The sequence below is a fragment of the Chlorocebus sabaeus genome, chromosome 18 (genome assembly GCF_047675955.1).
Source record: "Chlorocebus sabaeus isolate Y175 chromosome 18, mChlSab1.0.hap1, whole genome shotgun sequence".
Classification (NCBI taxonomy): domain Eukaryota; kingdom Metazoa; phylum Chordata; class Mammalia; order Primates; family Cercopithecidae; genus Chlorocebus; species Chlorocebus sabaeus.
This window is the reverse complement of record NC_132921.1, coordinates 1,029,244-1,051,057: the sequence shown is the minus strand read 5'-3', so window position 1 is coordinate 1,051,057 and position 21,814 is coordinate 1,029,244. Positions and strand designations below refer to the sequence as shown.

Genomic DNA, 21,814 nt, shown 5'->3' with positions numbered 1-21,814 from the left:
CCAGCAACAGGAAGGGGGGTCCAGTCTGAGGCCCCAAGGGAAGAGCAGCTGAGCTCTGCCGTAGGGAGCCCAGTCCAGGGATGAGCAAGGCGGGAGGGGAAGGCTGGGGAGCGTCCGGGGAACTCTCTGAAGGCTGCCTTCACTCTCGAGCCTGGCCGAGGCTCAACTGGCCTGACCACGCTGTGATTCACATGGGCCTACGCACAGCCCTGATTCTTCTTTCCTCACACAGCTGTCGACCCTAAACAGATCTGACCTGCAAAACCGATCTGCACGTCAGCACAGCGGAGCCCTCAAAGACAGGATTATTTAGCCCAAAATGTTACTAGCACTGTAATTGAGAGATCCTGAGACCGACTGACCATGAAGACAGAGGAGGCAGTTAGTAAGGCTGGTGATGAGAGGGCATGAGAGGGCACATCACCACCTCGTGCTAAGGGAATGGTATGAGCAAACATATGCCAATAAAGATGAAATGCAAAAATGCCTAGAAAGACACAAATGGCCAAAACTTACTCAAGAAGAAATGGAAAATCCTAATAGGCCTGCAACAAGTAAAGACATCTTAAAATCTTCCCAAAAGAAAAGCCCTGTCCCCAGTGGCTTCATTGGTCAATTTTATCAAATATTTAAAGAAGAAAATAATACCAATTCTACACAACTTTGTCAGGAAAACAAAGAGTAAGTAACACTCCCCAGTTCATTCCATGAGGCCAGGATCACCCTGACACCAAGGCCAGACTAAACATGACAAGAAAACTTCACACCAATATCTCCCACAAACACAGACACAAAAACCCTTAACAAAATATTAGCAAACCAAATGCAACCGCATACAAAATGGATTATAAACCAGGATCAATTAGAGTGTACCTCAGAAATCCAAGATTGGTTTAATATCTGAAAATCAGTTAATCAATAGATAGATATGAAAAAATCATTAACAAAATACAATACCTATTCATGATAAAAACTCACAGCAAACAAGAAATAGAAAGAAGGGAACGTCCTCCATCTTTTAATGGACATGTACAAAAAACCTACAGCTAACATCACAGTTCACCATGAAAGACTGAGGGCTTCCCTCCTAAGATGGTAAACGAGACAACGCTGTCTGTTCTCACATTGTGCTGGAGGAGAAAAATCAACGTTAGAATTCATTAGTTTATTCACTTCCATGTAACGTACGGAGCAGACTCAGGTGACAACTGGCCACGAACAGCTGGGAGGTACCAGAAGCTCTCTGGCTGCGCCAGACAAAGGGAGGGTTTAAATGAAAGCTGGGCTTGAAAACAGGAATCAGATTCACCCTAAAATATGTGTTATTTTCTTAATGCCTGACTTGTAACGATAATTTCTCACATTGTGCTGGAGGAGAAGTGGTGAGAACAGCCAGCCTTGATTTGTTCAGCATCTCAGGAGGGAAGGCCTCAGTCTTTCATGATTAACTCCGAAGGAAGGAAGGAAGGAAGGAAGGAAGGAAGGAAGGAAGGAAGGAAGGAAGGAAGGAGGGAGGGAGGGAGGGAGGGAGGGAGGGAGGAGGGAGGGGAGGGAGGGAGGGAGGAGGGAGGCAGGCAGGGAGGGGAGGGAGGGGGGAGGGAGGAGGGAGGGGAGGGAGGCAGGGAGGGGAGGGAGGGAGGGAGGAGGGAGGGGGGAGGGAGGAGGGAGGGAGGGAGGCAGGGAGGCAGGGAGGGAGGGAGGGCGGAGGGGAGGGAGGGAGGGAGGGCGGAGGGAGGGAGGGAGGCAGGGAGGGAGGGAGGGAGGGAGGCGGGGGGGAGGGAGGACGGAGGGGAGGGAGGGAGGGAGGCAGGGAGGGAGGGAGGAGAGGGAGGGAGGGGAGGGAGGCAGGGAGGGAGGGAGGGGAGGGAGGCAGGGAGGGAGGGGGGAGGGAGGGAGGGGAGGGAGGCAGGGAGGGAGGAGGGAGGGAGTGATGTAAGGGAGGGAGGGAGATTAAAACCATAAATACTGAAAAGAAGAAATAAAACTATCTATTGGAGATGACCTAATCCTCTATGTAGAAACTCTTAAGAAATTTATAAAAAAGAACCCTACTGAACTAATAAACAAGCTTATCAAGATTGTAAGATAAATCATTAAGCAAAAATCAATTATATTTTATATATCAATAAACAACCTGAAAATTAATTAAGAAAACAACTCCATTTACAATATCATCAAAAAGAATAAAATAGTATTAAATATAACAAAAGACATGCAATATTTGTTCACTGAAACCTACAAAACATCACTGAGTTTTCATCAGCAGAAACTGCAAACATCGTAGAAGAGCAAAACCAACGGAGAGACATCCTGTGCTCTTTGAAAGTTTCAATATTATTTACATGCTGTCTCCAAAAATTGCTATGATTCAATGCAGTCACTATCAAAACATCAGCACAATATCAGCATGCTTTTGTGGCAATTGACAAACGGAACTATTTATTTACACGGACTTGAAGAATCAAAAATGATTTTGAGAAAGAAGAACAAAGTTGGAGAACGGATGCTGCTGGATTTCAGACTTCCTATAAAGCTACAGGGATCAAGATCATCTGGTATCAGCATAAGGACAGACATAAAGATCAATGGACCAGAACTTGAAATTCCAGGATGCTCATGGTCTATAGTGTAAAATGCAGCACTTTAAGGCATCCCTGGAGAGCGATTTCTTTCTGTTAAAGACTCTCTCAAGTCCGGCCCACCCTCGGTTCTATCTTGTACTGTCTGTCCACGGCTCCAATCCCTTCTCTGTTTTGAATCACATTAAGACAGTCATCTGGGGACCTGCTTCTTAGAAACTCTCTCCAGTGGCTGCAATGGAAACCTGGCAGTGATAAGAAAAGAAGCAAACTAGAAAGTAATTTGTACATAAATTGCAAGTGAAATTTATAGAGGAAGAATGTTTCCTCTAACACAACATTTTACATTGTGTATTATGAAAATTTTCAAACATATGCGAAAGCACCAACAGTTCTTCCGTCCCGTTGCCCCTCCAGCACCCTCAGTCCCGCCGCCGTCTCCAGCACCCTCAGTCCTCAGTCCTGCTGTCCTCCCCTCTCCAGCACCCTCAGTCCTCAGTCCCGCCACCCTCTCCAGCACCCTCAGTCCTCAGTCCCACCGCCCCCTCCAGCACCCTCAGTCCTCAGTCCTGCTGTCCTCCCATCTCCAGCACCCTTGGTCCTTGGTCCTACCACCCCCTCCAGCACCCTCAGTCCTCGGTCCTGCTGTCCTCCCCTCTCCAGCACCCTCAGTCCTCAGTCTCGCCGCCCCCTCCAGCACCCTCAGTGCAGCACATCTTATCTCAGTCATACCCACTAGTCCCTAAACCAGGTTACTTTGAAATAAATCTCAGGTATCATACTATTTCATCTCCAAATATTTCAGCATGTATCTCTAAATGATAAGAATCTTCTTTAAGTAATATTCAAATTAGTCATCAGTTTTATGTTTTGGAATTATTTTTAAATAAACAGAAGAAATCCTCCCTTAAGTTGCATGGACAATCCGCATTCAGCAGAGCAAGCCTGGAGGTCTCCTTTAAAAGGCTTTTTAAGACTCATCTGATTATTTAAAGTCAAACGAGTCCTATGCTTATTTTCCCAAAATATGTACTTTTTCCAGCTGCAAAGAATATATTATAATATGCAATAGCAAATAGCCTATTGCTGTATGGCCAGAACAAATATGTTAGGAAAATAAATGTTGGAATACATTAGTTTATTCATTTCCATGTAAAGTACGGAGTAGACCTCAGGTGACTGTGCCACAGAAGGGTAGGGAAGGTGCCATAAGCTCTCTGGCTGCGCCAGACAAAGGAAATTTTTAAATGAAAGTTGGGCTGGGAAACGCGAATCAGATTTACCCTAAAATATGTTTTCTTTTCTTAATGCCAGACTCGTCATAACAATTTCATAAATTAAACCCGAACTGTATGGGAAGGCTCAAACAGCAAAACATTCAATGCCATCTCTCCCTGCTATAAATAAAAACACACCTGGTGAAAATTCTAGGACAAAACAGGGTTCTTCTAACTCGGAGTCGCTAGAGTCACCCCCACAATCAAATGCACCCTGGAAGCTTTGGGCAGTGTGAGCACTGGGCTCAGCAGCGCAGCCTCTGTTCCCGCCCACGCGGGGATTAGAACGCGGCACGTTCTACCCGCGGCCGCACCAGCCCTGCAGGGCGCACCAGCTGCGCTCACGGCCACGGAATCACGGATGCCGTCCTCACCCCTCTGGAGCGGCCTTCTCCGAGACAGCACACGGACCACCTGCGTTTTCCCGGTTGTCTTTTTCCTTCCAAAGTCCACGTGTGCGCTACCACCTCCTTTAACACACAGAAACAGAAAAGCAAAACAACGACGAAAAAGGTAAAAGTGCAGCACACTTGTTTCCATTGTTCCTCCGTTTCACTGAGAGGAACGCGCCATCCAGACAACCCGTGGGAGCGGTCAAGAGAGTCAGGGAGTAGCCGATTGAGCTGGAGCGGCCCCCATGCTCACCTGGAGAGCGGATTTAACTGGCCTGTGCGTTCGGATGCACGGTGCAAACTGTTCTGACGCGAATCCGCCGTGGAATAGCATCTTCCATGCAGATGCATTTTTGCTTATAGACACCTTGTCTTAGGAGCTGTCTCCCCACAAATGGTAAGAATCTGACCGTGGAGGCATCGCCTTCTCCCCGTCACATCAGCAGGGTCCTTCCACTCGCGGGGACTTTCCCGATTCTGCTCTTTTTCTCTGCCCCATTTATTGAAATAAAAGCAACCGCGAGCACGTGCCCCCTCTAGAGCGCATGCTCTGTCTCAGAAACCAGCCTAACAGGAAGAAGAGGAGGAAGAGGAGAAGGAGGGGGAGGAAGAAACTGGTTTTCCCTGTTGGTCTATTTTATGCAGTTATAAACAAACAGAAGAAAAATCAGAGGGGATTTCTACTTCTGACAATAAAGGAGGCCAGACACTCGGAAGGGTCCTCACCAACGAAACCAGCCGATCCTGCCTGACACTTGGTTTTAATGCCAGTATGGGCTTGAATGAAGTAAGGGACTTCTTCAAGGCTCCCTCCTGACCTGAATTCAGAGGAGGGAAATCCCATAATAAAATAGAAAAGGTGAGGTTGCCCTGAGAGGACTTGCCACATCAGAGTCAACTAAAGGTTGTCTGGGCCAGGAGGTGAGCTGGGGCTCCAGGCCCAGCAGAGGCAGCAAATGTGCTCCCCACTGAGGTCGCCAGCTTGAGACAGTGGTAAAGACCACCAGGTTCTCACAGAGTGACATCAGCCAAACCTGAGCTCACGGCCAAACAGCAGCAAACACACGCTGAGGAACGCGTCCATGAGCAAAAGTCAGCACGCACAACCCAAACACAGAACAGACTCAGACCCGCAGAGGCATCAAAATTAGTGGCTAGATCTGAAGAAGTTGTCCAGAATGCGTAACAGAAAAACAGGCAGGCAAAAAATATTTGAAAGATTAAGAGGGAGAGATTATAGAATAAGGTCTCATGGATATCTATTTATAGTTCCAGGAAGTGAGACCAAAAAGGAAGAGGAAAAAAATGATTGATTAAAGAGATGATACTTGAAAATCTGCAAGAATTGATGACAGTCATGAATATACAATATATTCCAAATAGAGTAAATAAAAGGAAACCTACCCTTAGACACACTGAGAGAAAATGTCAGAACACTGAGTCCGGGTGCGGTGGCTCATGCCTGTAATCCCAGCACCAGCACTTTGGGAGGCCGAGGTGAGTGGACCACCTGAGGTCAGGTTTGAGATCAGCCTGGCCACCATGGTGAAACTCCGTCTCTGCTAAAAATACAAAAATTAACTGGGCGTGGTGGTGGGCACCTGTAATCCCAGCTACCTGGGAGGCTGAGGTGGGAGGCCAAGGTTGCAGCGGGCCGACATCACTCCATTGCACTCCAGTCTGGGTGACAAGAGTGAAACTCCATCTCAAAAAAAAAATTCAGAATACCGAAGACAAACAGAAGACAGATCACCAATGAAGCCAACAATAAGACTAACAGATTTTTTCTTTTTTATTTTTGTTTTGGTTTTTTTCAAGACAGTGTCTTGCTCTGTCACCCAGGTTGGAGTCCAGTGGCACAGTCTTGGCTCACTGCAACTTCCACCTCACAGGTTCAAGCCATTCTCATGCCTTGGTCTCCTGAGTAGCTAGGATTACAGGAGTGTGCCATTATGCCTGGCTAATTTTTGTATTTTTGGTAGAGATGGGATTTTACCATATTGGCCAGGCTGGTCTTGAACTCCTGACCTCAGGTGACCCACCCTCCTCGGCCTCCCAGTGTTGGGATTATAGGCGTGAGCCACTGCGCCATGCCCAGATTTTTAACAGCAAAAATAGAAACTGGAATCCAGTGGAATCATGTCTTCTAAAAACAGATTGTCATTCTACTGCTTTCTACCCAAACCATCTTTCCATGAGAGCAAATGAAACATTCTCAAAGAAACAAAACTGAGAGTTAAACTCCAACAAAACTCTCCTAAAGGAGTTCTAAAGCATGTGCTCTAAGCAGGTGGAAACTCATCCCATAAGGGCATGACTGACTGACGCATAGCATATCGTGTGGCGTGTAGCGTGTATTATGTAGTGTGTATTATGTAGCATGTATTATGTAGTGTGTATTATGTAGTGTGTATCATGTAGTGTGTATTATATAGCGTGTATTATATAGCGTGTATTATGTAGCGTGTATCATGTAGTGTGTATTATATAGCGTGTATTATGTAGTGTGTATTATGTAGCGTGTATTACATAGTGTGTATTATGGAGCGTGTATCATGTAGTGTGTATTACATAGTGTGTATTATGGAGCGTGTATCATGTAGTGTGTATCATGTAGTTTGTATTATGTAGCGTGTATCATGTAGCGTGTATCATGTAGCACGTATTATGTAGTGTATTATGTAGCGTGTATCATGTGGTACGTATTATGTAGTGTGTATCATGTAGCATGTATTGTGTATTACATAGTGTGTATTATGTAGCATGTATTGTGTAGTATCGTGGTGTGTATTGTGTAGTGTGTATCACGTGGTGTGTATTATGTAGCATGTATTGTGTAGCGTGTATTCTGTAGCTTGTATTACATGGTATGTATTATGTAGCATGTATTATGTAGCATGTATTACATATAGATTACATATTACATAACTATTTAGATGTCTATTAGATATACATTGTTTTAGCAGAACCAGTTCGTCTACATTGAGATAAATCTTTTTCCTTATAAATTATTCGTTACTTAAAAAAAAAGAAGTTATAAAATATCAGAAGAAATGACAAATTGTTAAATATATGTTAAATCTAAACAAACATTGTCTATGAGATAATAACCACAATATCTAACTTGGGAGTTATAAAAATTATAGAGCTAAAATATTGATCAATGATAGTTTGAAAGTCTGGAGAAAAGTGATCTAAGATTTATGTTGTTGAGAAGGAAACTCAAGTATTAATCTAAAATTTATTATATTCAAAATGCAAAGTAAAATTTCAATGGTGATCACCAAAAGAACAATGGAGGGAATAAAAATTTTAAAAATAGACAAAAAAGCAGATCTCCATAGATTCCCAAAGGAAAAATATGTGATAAAGGAGAAAAAATACACACACACATATATAGAGAGAGACAGGAATGACACACACACACACACACACACACAGAGACAGGAACGACACACACACACACACACACACACAGAGAGATACAAAGAGGGAGAGAGGGAGGGAAGACACACACATGCAAGCAAAGCTGATAAAACTGTAGGCGAAACTGTCAAATGTACTTTCAAAGTGAGAGATTTTGACGTATCTCTTTAGACTATTGCTTTTTCAATTAGAAAAAAAGTAAACATATAGTAAATGTGAATAATACATTCAACAAGCTTAATGTATTAGATAGATATAGAATGCTGAACCAAATCAGAAAATAATACACATTCCTTTGAAGCAAATATTAACCATATACTGGGCTTTATGCTAACTGCATTAAATTTCAAAATAATAGTATCATACATTTTATGTTATCTAACCATAGTGCAATTAATTTAGAAATCAACAATACAGGCCAGGCACGGTGGCTCACACCTGTAATCCCAGCACTTTGGGAGGCCAAGACAGGAGGATCACGAGGTCAGGAGATGGAGACCATCCTGGCGAACACGGTGAAACCCTGTCTCTACTAAAAATACAAAACAATTAGCCGGGCGTGGTGGCGGTGCCTGTAGTCCCAGCTACTCGGGAGGCTGAGGCAGGAAAATGGCGTGAACCTGAGAGGTGGAGCTTGCAGTGAGCTGAGATAGCGCCACTGCACTCCAGCCTGGGCGACAGAGTGAGACTCTGCCTCAGAGTTAAAAAAAGAAAAAAGAAATTGACAATACAAAGATAAAGAAATTTCCTATACATTTGGAAATTTTAAGATGTACTTCTAACTAACTCCTTCATCAAAAAAAAGATTGCGATAGAAATAAAACCATACTTGACTATTTTAAAACTTGTGAGAGGAAGGAAAAGTGGAATCTAGTAGGGCATTTATAGCTCTGAGGTTTGATTCAAATGAACACAGACTTAAAATTAATGAGCTAAACATCCAATTTAAGATGATGAAAAAAAATAATGAATCAAAAGAAATTGGCAAATTCCTAGAAAATATAATTTCCAAAAGTGAAACATCTCATTTTGAGATGAGATAGGTCTGAACAGCCCTATAACTCTGAAAGAAATCTAATCAGTAGATTAAAATTTTCCCACAAACGCATACCAAGACAAGAAAGGTTTAAGGTTATATCAAACATTAAAAAAGGTCATCCCACACTTATAAAAATGCTTTCAAAAATGGAATTAGAGACAGAAAAGAGGAAAGCTTCCCAACTCATTCTATAAGCCCAATATACCTTTGATTTCAAATTCAGCAAGGATAACACAAGAGAGGAACACAGACCTTTCTCACTTGTAAACATGGCCATAAAAAGATTAAGTCAAATATTAGCTAACTAAAAATCTACGTATGGAATTTGTTTTATCCCAGAAATGCATAACTGAATCTGGTTTTTGAAAGAGAATAATGTATACATTATACATATGCAAATATATGTATTTCCCTATCTTAACAAAATGAAAGAGGAAAACCATATGATCATCTCAACAGAGGCAGACAACCATTTGATTCTATTCTAAAATAGTCATAAAAATCTTTTAGGAGACTAGGGATGAACTGAAGTTTCTTTAACCTGAAAAAAGGCATGCCAGAAAAACCCTTAGCATAAATCTTTCCTGATGGAGAAATGTCGGAAACCTTCCCTTTACTGTCTGGAATAAGGCAAGGAAACCCACTATAACCGATTCTGTTAATCACTGCACTATGGGCTAAACTACCACAGCAATGCAAGAAAAGAAATAAAAACTACAAAACTTGGAAGAGAAACATAAAACAGTCATCATTTATAAATATTTTTTAACAGTGGAAACTGCAAATAATCTACGGATATACTATTAGAAATAAAAGATCTTAGAAAGGTGAGTGTGTGGTGACAGGTCATGAAAATCCACAGAAGTTCTGTAAACCAGCAAAAATCAGCCGGAAAATGGCAGTTTTAAAAAAGCTATCGTGTACAATAGGAACAGAAAATAAAGTAACTAGTAATACACACGAAACAAAAAAGAGCAAATGCTATATGGAGAAAATCATAAAATCTCATTGGAGGACTTTGAAATGAACCTAAGCAAGTGAAATGGTAAACCGAGTTGACAGACGGGAAAATTCAAATCACAGAACTGCCAGCTCTCCTCAAACTGCCTGAGATTCCACGCGGCTCTGTTAAGGCCCTAACAGGTTTTATCCATAAACTTGACACATTAATTCTACAAGTTATGAAACAACAAATACCAAGAACAGCCGCAAAACTTCTGAAGAAACTTCTAAAGAATCGTGGGGCCCTGGTCCTCCCAGATGTCATGACTTAGGAGCTCTAGCAATTCTGACAGTGCAGTAGAAGCCAGAATAGAAAATCTGGCCTGGCCAGGTGCGTGGCTCACGTCTGTAATCCAGCACTGTGGGAGGCTGAGGCAGGTGGATCACTTGAGGTCAGAAGTTCGAGACCAGCCTGACCAACATGGTGAAACCCCGTCTCTACTAAAAAATACAAACGGCCGGGCGCGGTGGCTCAAGCCTGTAATCCCAGCACTTTGGGAGGCCGAGACGGGCGGATCACGAGGTCAGGAGATCGAGACCATCCTGGCTAACACGGTGAAACCCCATCTCTATTAAGAAATACAAAAAAAACTAGCCGGGCGAGGTGGCGGGCGCCTGTAGTCCCAGCTACTCGGGAGGCTGAGGCCGGAGAATGGCGTGAACCCGGGAGGCGGAGCTTGCAGTGAGCTGAGATCCGGCCACTGCCCTCCAGCCTGGGCGACAGAGCGAGACTCCGTCTCAAAAAAAAACAAAAAAAAAAACAAAAACAAAACAAAAAACAAAAAAAACAAAAAAAAATACAAACAAATTAGCCAGGCTTGGTGGCACGTGACTGCAATCCCAGCTACTCAGGAGGTTGAGGCCTGAGAGTTGCTTGAATGAGCGAGGCAAGGGTTGCAGTGACCTGAGATCACACCACTGCACTCCAGCCTGGGCAACAAAGTAAGACCTGTCTCAAAAAAAAAAAAAAAAAAAAAAAGGAGACTGGTATATATCACAGATGACATCACAGATCAATGAGAACAGAAGTTTTTCAATATATAGGGCTGGGATGATTGGTTATTCATATGGAAAATGAATTAGATTCCTGCCTTACATCATATACCAAACATCCATTTCTTATTAAGTAAACGGTTAGCCATGAAGGGCAAATTTCATACATTTTAAAAGTATTAAAGAAAGATATCTTTAAAATCCTCAAGTTAGGGAAGGCATTCTCTGTTCATCAAAATATCTCATAAAGAAAATGAAAAAGACAAACCCAAAACTAATAGACTACATTAGTTACATATAAACAATAAAACAGTTTCCTTCAGAAACCACAGGGAACTACTACAAATCAGTAATAAAAAGACAAACACTCCCACAGAAAAATGAGCAACAAACGTGAACAGGCATTTCACAGGAAAGAAAACTCAAGTGGCAGATAAAAAATAGAAAAATAAACTAAACCATATGGTCCTTAGGAGACTGCCAATCAGAACTACAAGTTTTCATTTTAACACAGATTTTTACCTGGCGTGGCAGAGACCAAGTTGGATAACACAGACTTGTTGAGGATGTGGATGGAAAGTAACTCTTTTGTTGCTGGTGGGATTATAAATTAAAACAACCATTTCAAAAAATTGGTTGTCACTTCATTCATCTGAACATTTGCACACTCTATGGTTCTGCAGTCCCCTCCACACGCACACCCTCCTCCACACACACACCCTCCTCCACACGCACACCCTCCTCCACACACACAACCTCCAGTGGCTTTAACTCAGGTGCATCAAGAATCATGCAGAATGTTCACTGCAGTACTTCCCATGAAAGCAACTAAATGTCCATGTATAAAGACTCAGGAACACATTATGTTACACCAAATGTCTACGTATAAAGATGGCATGAACACATTCTGTTACAGCCACATAATAGGATATTACACAGCAATCACAACCAACCAACCACAGCCAAACAAAAGCATATGGGTGAGATGCAGATACACAATGATTAGTGCAACAGCCATCACTGAAGAATATATATGATGCTATTTTTATAAACCTCAGAAACAAGCCAAACTAAACAATATCTGTGTGTATGTATATGTATGTATATGTATGTGTGTATGTATACGTATGTATATATGTGTGTGTATGTATATGTATGTGTATATGTATGTATATATGTGTGTGTATGTATATGTATGTATATATGTGTGTATATGTATATATGTGTGTGTATATGTATGTATATGTGTGTGTGTATATGTATGTGTATATGTGTGTGTGTGTACATATATATTACTCTTTCCTGTAGAAAAGGAACATGATCAATACCAGGGTGAGGTTGGTGGATCCTCTGGTGGGGAAGCAAAGGGCACAGTGGGATGGGGAGCTCTCCAGCAGTCATTGTGATGTTGGTGACACCCTGGATTTCAGGTGAGCTGATGGGCTCATTGTAGGGGTACTCTTCATAGCTCATCCGATACGTTACACACAGTCTGCTCTGTACTGTACGGGGAGCCCGGAAGCTGGAAACCCTGGAGGAAAGTGGTCACGCCTGGCACCTGGCCAGGCCTGAGGACCCAGGGCTTTGAAAGAAGCTAGGCCAGGGAGACTGTGAGGGATGGCAGGATGGAGATAGCGGCCAAGGAAACAGAGGCGGGGGTCAGAGAACACGGGGGTTCCACACTGCTCCTTGAAAGGTCTGAGTCCATGAGGCCTTTCTGATACTCAGAGAAAGGCGGCAAGGCAAATGACAACGGCAGTCCTCTGACTCCAGACCGCGTTGTTAAGTTGGTCTGATTCCAAGTGAAACAGCATTGCCGTCTGCCATGCCCTTGGTCCACAGAAGAGCGGCAGGTGCAGCTGCTCTGCGGGCCAGTGGGAGGGTGGGATGTCTGTGTGGGGATGACCAGACAGGACTGCCCCGGTCTCAGCTGCAGAGCCTCCTGGCCCAGACCTTGCCCTGCACAGAGAAGGCCGGCAAGACTGCACTCCCTGCTGCTCTGCCTAAGAAAGGTTGTCAGGGAACTCCCGCTGAGACAGAAGATACCTGCTTTTGTTTTGCTCTAGACTGTGGTGGCTCCAAGTTATGCCAAAAAGAAACCACGTCAGTCACAGACAGCCCACAGGTTGGCGCCAGCAGCTTCTTTCACTCGTGAAAGCAGCAAGGCCAGCAGAAGTGATACCCTGGCAGGATCGAGTCTTCCTTCTAGCAGGACACTTTAATACCCTGGGCCTAATGGACCAATTCTTACCCAGTGTTTTTCACTGGCTTCCTTGCCATTTTCCCCCAGCAACGTGCATCCCAGCTGCATCTCAAGAGAGACGGAGGAAGGTTCCTCCTCACATGCATCACAGCTGCGGCCCAGGTGAGGTGGAGGAAGGTCTGGGATCTTTTGCATCACAGCTGCGGCCCAGGTGAGGAGGAGGAAGGCCCTGCTCATGTTGCCCTCACCACTGCCTGCTGAGGGAGCGAGTTTTGCGGAGTGATATCTTGAGCCACCTCCACTTGATCTCCTGGGACGGCTCATTCGTTCAGGTCCATGGACATTTTAAAGAGCTCCCTGTGTGATCGTGAGGCATACTGAAGTTTAAGAACCACTACTTTAGGAGGTTTGTGCTGTTTTAAGGCCAATATTCATGCTCTATTTTATGTTCTATAAATGTGAATTTTATACTTTGGATTTTCTGAAAGAAGGACATGTGTTCTTATGTTGTTTATTAATATACTAAAAATATCAGAATAAAAACAACACGGGGAAATGGCTGCTTTAAATGTATAAGATGCCCACCCCAACATACCGGCACAGGCATAACTCAGAGAGGCTGCTGCTGCGGTTCCGGACCATGGCAATAAAGTGAATATCACAATAAAGCAAGCAAGTCACATAAATCGCTATGGTTTCCTGGTGCTTTATAAAATTATGTTTACACTATACTGTAGTCTTATTAAGTGTGAAATACCATTATGTCTTAAAAAATGCACATGCCTTAACTGAAAGGTAATTTATCGCTAAAAACTGCTGACGATCGTCTGCCCCTTCAGTGAGTCCGAATCTTTTGCTGCTGGAGGGGTCTTACCTCAGTGCTGACGCTGCTGACTGACCAGGCTGGTGGCGGCTGACGGCTGGGGTGGCTGTGGCCATTTTCAAAAATAGGACAGCAATGAACTTTGTTGTGTGGATGAACTCTTCCTTCCACGGGAGTGTGTGATGCCGTTGGGTAGCGTTTTACCCACAGCAGAGTTTTGTTCAGAATCGGAGTTAGTCCGCTCACACCCTGCCACCGCTTTATCAACTCGTTTACGTAATATTCTAAACTCTTTGTTTCATTTCAAGTCTTCACAGTGTCTTCATCAGGAGCAGATTTCATCTCAAGAAACCACCTTCTTTGCTCATCCATAAGCAGCGTTTCCTCGTCCGTTCAAATTTCATCCTGAGATTGCAATTCAGTCCCATCTTCAGGCCCCGTCTAATCGTCTAATTCTAGTTCTCTTGCTATTTCCACCACGTCTGAAGTTATTTTCCCCACTAAAGCCTTAAACTCCCCAAAGTTATCCATGAGGGATGGAATCAACCTCTTTTAAACCCGTTAAGGTTGATATTTTGACATCCTCCCATAAATCATGAATGTTCCTAATGGCATCTAAAATGATGAATTCCTTTCAGAAGGTTTTCAGTTGACTTTGCCTAGATTCTTCAGAGGAATCAACTATAGCCTTAGAAAACGTATTTCTGAAATAAGAAGACTCAAAAGTCAAAATCATTCTGGATCCCTGGGCTGCAGGGTGGGTGTGGTGTCAGCAGGCATGAAAACAACATTCATCTCCTGCACGTCTCCATCAGAGCTCTTGGGTGACCATGAGCAGGAATTGTTCTGAAAAGAATCTCTCTTTCTGAGCAATAGGTCTCAAGAGTGGGCTCAGAATGGTCAGCAAACCACGCTGTGAACACAGGTGCTGTCATCCAGGCTTTGTTGTTCCATGGATGGAGCACAGACAGAGGACATTTAGTCTCATTCTTAAGGGCCCTGGGATTTTCAGATGGTACCTGGGCACTGGCTTCAACATTAGCCCCTAACAAGGGGGTCAGCCTGTCCTTGGAAGCTTTGAAGCCAGGCACTGACTTCTCCTCTCCACCTGTGAAAGTCCTAGATGGCATCTTCTTCCAATAGAAGGCCGTTTTATCTGCACTTAAAATCTGTTGTTTAGTGCAGCCTCCTTCATCAGTGGTCTCAGCTGGGTCTTCTGGGGAACTTGCCGCAGCTTCTCCACCAGCACCTGCTGCTTCACCTTCACTTTTATGTTACAGAAACGGCTTCTTTCCTTCAACCTCATGAATGAACTTCTGCTGGTTTCCAACCTTTCTTCTCTCTGAAGAAAGTGGAGAGAGGCAGCTTCCTCGCCTCTCCAGCCTTCATGGAATTAAAGGGAGTTAAGGCCTCAGTCTAGACGAGGCTGTGGCTTCAGGGCGTGTCATGGCTGGTTTGATGTTCTATCTAAACCACTGAAATTTTCTCTGGATCTGCAGTAAGGCTGTTTTACTTTCTTATCATTTGTGTGCACTGGAGTTGCACTTTTAATCTCCTTCAAGAACCTGTCCTTTGCATTCACAACTAGGCTAACCATTTGGTGTAAGAAGCCTAGCTTTTGGCCTGGTCTCGGCTTCTGACATGCCTTCCTCACCAAGCTTAATCATTTCTAGCTTTTGATTTAAAGAGAGGGACCTGTAACTCTTCCTTTCAATGAAACATGTAAAGGACATTATAAGGTTGCTAACTGGGCAGATTTCAATATTGTTCTGTCTGAAGGAACAGGGAGGCTGAGGAGAGGCGAGACGGGAACGCTAGGTCAGGGGAGCTGTCAGATCACAATTAAGTTTGGTGTCTCACGTGGGCAGCTACGGTGCTCCAAAACAATTGCAGCAGGAACATCAGAGATCACCGATGACAGATCACCATAGGTGACAGAAATGAAAAGTTTGGACGACTGTGAGGATTGCCAAAATGTGACAGAGACGTGAAGTGGGCAGGAGCTGTTGGGAAAATGGTGCCGATCGACTTGCTCAAGGCAGACTTGCCACAAATTCAATTTGTGAAAAATGCAGTATCTTTGAGTGCAATAAAGTGAAATGAGTAAAATGCCTGTGTATAGCAACCAGTTTGAGAACTACTTCACAGCACATTGGTAGCTGATGGTACTTAGAAGCGGCCGGTTTTGACAGGGCTCACCTGTGAAATGGTGATGGCTGGCTCGCCGGGGCCCAGGACCTGTGCGTGGCTGGGAGCTCCCTGTGGGGGTCTTTCATGGGCTCCAGGACCTGCGGAGTGTGAGTTGCAGTTTGGTGGACAAACATGGCCAGGACAGATTATGCTCCTGGGGACTGGGCACCTTCCCCTGGAAAATCAGTGACATGGGAAACAGCTGTATTAGTTGTGAGTGACGTCAGCAAGTGTGGTTCCCAGCAGTCCTGTGAGAGGCAATGCTACTCTTCCATTTATATTTTTAAAAAGAATAACCTGGTGGGGCTTTTAAGCTTTGGGGATAAAATAAACCAGGAAAACAAACAGCTTTTCTTGATAAGACCGATACATACCCCAGGTCTTCCTCCCTGGAACTGTGACTAGTGTTGAGAGGTTGAAAGAGAATGGCCTGCACCACAACCAATGACTGTTCAGCTTCCCTCCTTCCTGAAAAGCTTCCACGGCATTTGGCGAGACTCCTCCACGTGCTATCCCAACCTTTCACTCAGTGAAAATGAATGAAAATGGCCAGGTGCAGCAGCTCATGCCTACAATCCTAGCACTTTGGGAGACCGAGGCAGGTGGATCTCCTGAGGTCAGGAGTTTGAGACCAGCTTGGCCAACATGGTGAAACCCTGGCTCTACTAAAAATACAAAAATTAGCCGGACATGGTGGTGGACACCTGTAATCGCAGCTACTTGGGAGGCTGAGGCAGGAGACTCACTTGAACCTGGGAGGCAGAGGTTGCAGTGAGCCAAGATTGCACCACTGCACTCCAGTCTAGGTGACAGAGCGAGACTCCATCTCAAAAAAAAAAAAAGAAAAATCAAAAACCTAGTTGTAAAATGTAAACTTGAAGGCACCTGTAGTATTGTACCACAGACTGTTTCTCACAGATTAATTTTGGTGGAGTTATAAAAGTTGTTAGAATCAAAACGAAGGCACTTGTGTTAGAAAAACAAACAAAACGCCCTGATGAATGGAGCCAGTCAAGGCCGTGAAGGGAGGTTCCCACATACATCTAGTAACAAAAAATACGATAGAAGACTCTGCCAAGACTCAAAATCTTGCACAAAGACCAGCACAACCTGACACAAAAAATACTTCCCCAAGGACGTCTGCCCAGCAACTGCCCGTCTAGCCTCGGACTAGCATCACCCTTGCTATTGATCTTTGTAGCCTGGGATATTCTTTCAAAATAATTCTGTCATCCTCCTAATTTTCCCTTTAAAATCCTTTGTCTTCCTGTACCTGAATATGCACGCAATTTACTGTGGTATGTGTATTACCATTTCAATGCTTTATTCTTGGATAAGTTACTTCTTCTTTGAGTGACCCTCTCTCTGCTCCTTAGGCTGATACATATGGTGTCAGAAATGGGACCAGAAAAATATCACTATCGGAAGAAATCATTTTTTATTCCCATTTTTTGGAACCACTGTGCAGTATTTACTTCAGCTCTTTGAGCTCTTCACTTCCACAACTTGATTTTCACCCTGGTGAGTCCTTTCTCAGGCTGAGCCTTTTTCTTTGTGTTGGAGACTTTTTGATGCTACTCAGAATGTGACTTGGATGAGGCTGCCTTGATAAAGGACCGCACATCCGGCCCGAGATGATAAACAGGCTTTTTGTCTTCTCTGCGAAGTCCTTGCTGGTGCAAAGGCATAAATCTTTCTGGGCTGAATGCTCTGATTTTACAGAATTAACATTCTCTCTGTAAGGCATGTCTTTACTTGTGAATTCACTTTTGATCTGCATGCCTAGTTTAATATTTTGTTCTATCTGGACACCTAGGTTAAAATTTTTGTGAACACTCTTACCTTGGTTCCTTTTGACTTGATTCGAGTCTTTCCCCTTGATGGTTTTTTTAAATGTTCTGAGAACAAAAACGAACATTCTAAATGGTGGGTGCAGAATGGCGAACTAAAGGCCACTAGGGCAGCCGCCGCCATCTCAAACACGGCCTAAACTCCTGACATTCCCTGGCTGGATTTGTAGATTTTCTTTGCTCTCAAGAGATTAATAAGAATTGAATGAGATTCTAAAACATTAAAGTATGCCAGGTGTGCTGGGATTCCAGCCAGCTACATGTTGTGGCCCATTCTCCTGCACATGTTTTAAGTGATCAGCAAAACGACACCAAGCAAAGTCCAGAGCTCAATGGCAATTATTTGAACTCTCTAAAAAAGCAACCCTCTCAAAAAACAACCTTGCAGTGACAGAGTTAGCATGGAGTCTTCGGACGTCTCTACCTCTCCTCCCACCCTTTTTTCTTTTTCTTTTTTTCTTTTTTGCCTATTTTGAATTTTCTGACTCTTCTGCTGGTGTTGAGATGAAACTCACTGCTTATGGCATTCTAGCCAAGATTTTTTTCAAAGTCTTAAAGGGCTTTCAAATTAACGGTGTTAGAAATTACAACAGCTCCACGGCAACCAACAACCTAGACACCTTTTAGAGACATCAGTTTAGGTTTGACTAACAATTGCTTATGGTGATGGAGCACTTAACTGAAAAATTAATAATCTAAAAGAAAAAGAACTACATAAATATTTATAATGTTTATAAAAGTTAGGCTCTCAAATTACAGAGGTCAAAAGCTGGAACTCAGAGCAATAATGTAAAGTATCTCTGTCCAGCATAAAAATTGTATTACTTTTTCTGCCATGCAGAGTCCAAAAAGAAAAAGCTAAAAACAAAATAAAACCAAAACCCTGCTCCAATGCTTCCTGCCCACATCTCTAACCAACCAAACAAGACCAGCAACCAAAAGACATTTGCTGCTAGTTCAACGCTACCTGGAGATTCTTATACAATGCAGTCAATCCTAACTAAAATGTTTTTCCTTTTATAGACATAGACAGATACAGATACACATACAGGGTCTTGCTCTGTTGCCCAGCCTGGAGTACAGTGGTGGGACTACAGACATGCACCACCAGACATGACGGATTCTGTTGTCATTGTTTTGTAGAGAGGGGTTTCACTCTGTTGCCCAGGCTGGTCTAGAACTCCTGAGCTCAAGTAATTCACCTGTCTCAGACTCCGAAAGTGCTGGGATTACAGACATAAGCCACCATGCCTGGCCCACCTAGCTAAAATGTAAACAATTGACAATTTAGCCCTAACCTCATTTGAAAATGAGAAACAAAAAACAAACAAACAAAAAACGAGGTGGGTGGGGATAGAAATGGCGTTTTTTATTTTTATTTTTAAACTGCATGGAAACTGTTTACCCAAAATTTTGGTCCAGAGCCTTCATGAGATTTCCTATCAGAGTAAATAGCACAAAACTAAAAATCTTGGTCCCCTATTGTATTCATTCATTCTTGCACTGCTATAAAGATACTACCCAAGACTGGGTAATTTATAAAGACATAAGGTTTAAGTGACTCACACTTCCTCATGGCTGGAGAGGCCTCAGGAAATTTAGTCATGGCAGAGGGGAAGACGCATGTCTTACATGGTGGCAGGCGAGACAGAGCAAGCAAGAGCAGTGAAACTGCCTGACAAAACCCTCAGATCTCCTGAGAACTCACTCACTATCACAAGAATAGCATGGGGAAAACTGCCCCCATGATCCAATCACCTCCCACCGGGTCCCTCCCTCAACATGTGGGATTATAGGGATTACAACTGGAGTGGAGATTTGGGTGCGGACACAGAGCCAAACCATATCACCTATGTTAGAACAACAAGGTTTTCTTAAAGTATTGATTTGCCCTCAGGAAAATTGCAAGAGGTTTTGATGTTTAATCCTGAAATCTGTTTCTTTTTTTCCCCTATTTTTTGTAGAGATGGGGGGGGGGGTCTTCCTATGTTGCCCAGGCTAGTCTCGAACTCCTGGGCTCAAGCAATCCTCCTGCCTTGGCCTCTCAGAGTGCTGGGATTACAGGCATGAGCCACTGGCCTGGCCAGCTTTTCCTGATGTGTCTGGATTATTCTGTGTAACCAAGAAAATTCCTGTGCTGTTACTAAGAGTCATGTAATTCCCTGCTCCAGGCACTCCTTTTCTTGTTTACAGTCCTCTACAATAAAGTGAACACTCGTAACCCTGGACGCACTCTTCCTGTGTCTAATTAAATTCAAGTACCCTTCTCTTCAGGTTTGACTTCTGAGTTATCTAAGGAGAAGCAATCACACAGCAGGAGGTTTTTCTTTACTTTTGGTAACTGGCCTAAACACAAGACATTTTTACATTTAATCAAGCTAGATTTGTTTCTTATTAAGTTTTTGATTACTCAGGAAAACTGAGCTTTAAATGGGTTAAGGCTTTTACATTCATGTAATTTTCCGTACTTGCTTTTGAAGTATTTTAACTATCACTCTGCTTAAATGAATGATTAATATTTTACATGACTTGTAATGTTTTTTTTTTTGAGACAGGAGTCTTACTCTGTTGCCCAGGCTGGAGTGCAGTGGTGTGATCTCAGCTCACTGCAACCACCACCTTCCAGATTCAAGCGATTCTCCTGCCTCAGTCTCCCCAGTAGCTGGGATTACAGGCACCCGCCACCACACCTGGCTAATTTCTGTACTTTAGTAGAGACAGGATTTCACCATGTTGGCCAGGCTGGTCTCGAACTCCTGACCCCAAGTGATCCACCTGCCTCAACCTCCCAAAGTACTGGAATTACAGGCATGAGCCACCGCACCTGGCCCTGTGATTCTGTTTTGATCAAGTATTTTAAACTTTTTGACGTATTTGGTAAGTTTCCCAAATACCAGAATACCAAATTAAGTCTTTTTGACCTAGAACTAACTTTCGGATGTTCTAGTTGTGCTTCTGGAGAGACTCAAACATGTATCTCTCATCTTGTTGAGACATTAAATAATTAGGCTTCTTTGGTAAACTGTAGGGAAGTGTTGTCAAATGATAAGTGACACTAGGTCTTCTTTCAAATACATTTATGGGTATGTTGTTGATATGTTTCAAAAATCATGTAAACTCATAGAAATCTAACATGTTATCAGTAATAATTTTAGTTGTTATATTACATTTTTTCTGAAGTTATATTTGTATGGCTGTGTTATTAGTGCATTCTAAAGATGATATGAAATTTATAAGTTTCATGGTCCTGATATCAGTCCAGCTGTCTGTCATGATTCCAGTTGTTCTCTTAAAACGTCATATGTTGGCTGGGCGCGGTGGCTCACACCTGTAATCCCAGCACTTTGGGAGGCTGAGGCAGGTGGAACATGAGGTCAGGAGATCGAGACCATCCTGGCTAACATGGTGAAAACCTGTTTCTACTAAAAATACAAAAAATTAGCTGGGCGTGGTGGCGGGCGCCTGTAGTCCCAGCTACTTGGGAGGCTGAGGCAGGAGAATGGTGTGAACCTGGAAGGCGGAGCTTGCAGTGAGCCGAGCACCACTGCACTCCAGCCTGGGCGACAGAGAGAGACTACATTCCAAAGAAAAATAATGCCATATGTTACATGTAAGTAACTAAATTTCCTTGGTAATTAGGAATTTTCATCAGATTTTTAACCATGGCCATTTTAAGCTTTTGGCTTCCCTACTTATTATTTTCAATTATTCCCTAAAAGTCTTTGCAATCAACTACAGACCCAATTTGCCTTTCATAAAAACACTTGCAAGAACTCTTGGACACAGATTTCTGAAAACTTTAAGATCATGAACGGAAAAGGAATTTCCAGAACTCTCATGAAGAAACTGACGAGTCCGTGGCACTGCTAACCAAGATCACGCAAAACAAAATACTCATTATATGAAATTTAAAAATTAACACAGATAATGTTTTAATGACTTTTTCTTGAAACATTTTTCGTTCTTTACCTACATGTTTTATTTTCCAGATTTAAGAAAATTGTCTCTCAAAAGTTGTCTATAGTTTACAACAATTTGGT

General features: G+C 43.1%; 1 pseudogene; it reads right to left on the bottom strand.

Annotated features, from left to right (window-relative positions):
• LOC140708979 (uncharacterized) overlaps nucleotides 1–21,814 on the bottom strand; it is a 34,803-nt pseudogene that overhangs the window by 6,902 nt on the left and 6,087 nt on the right.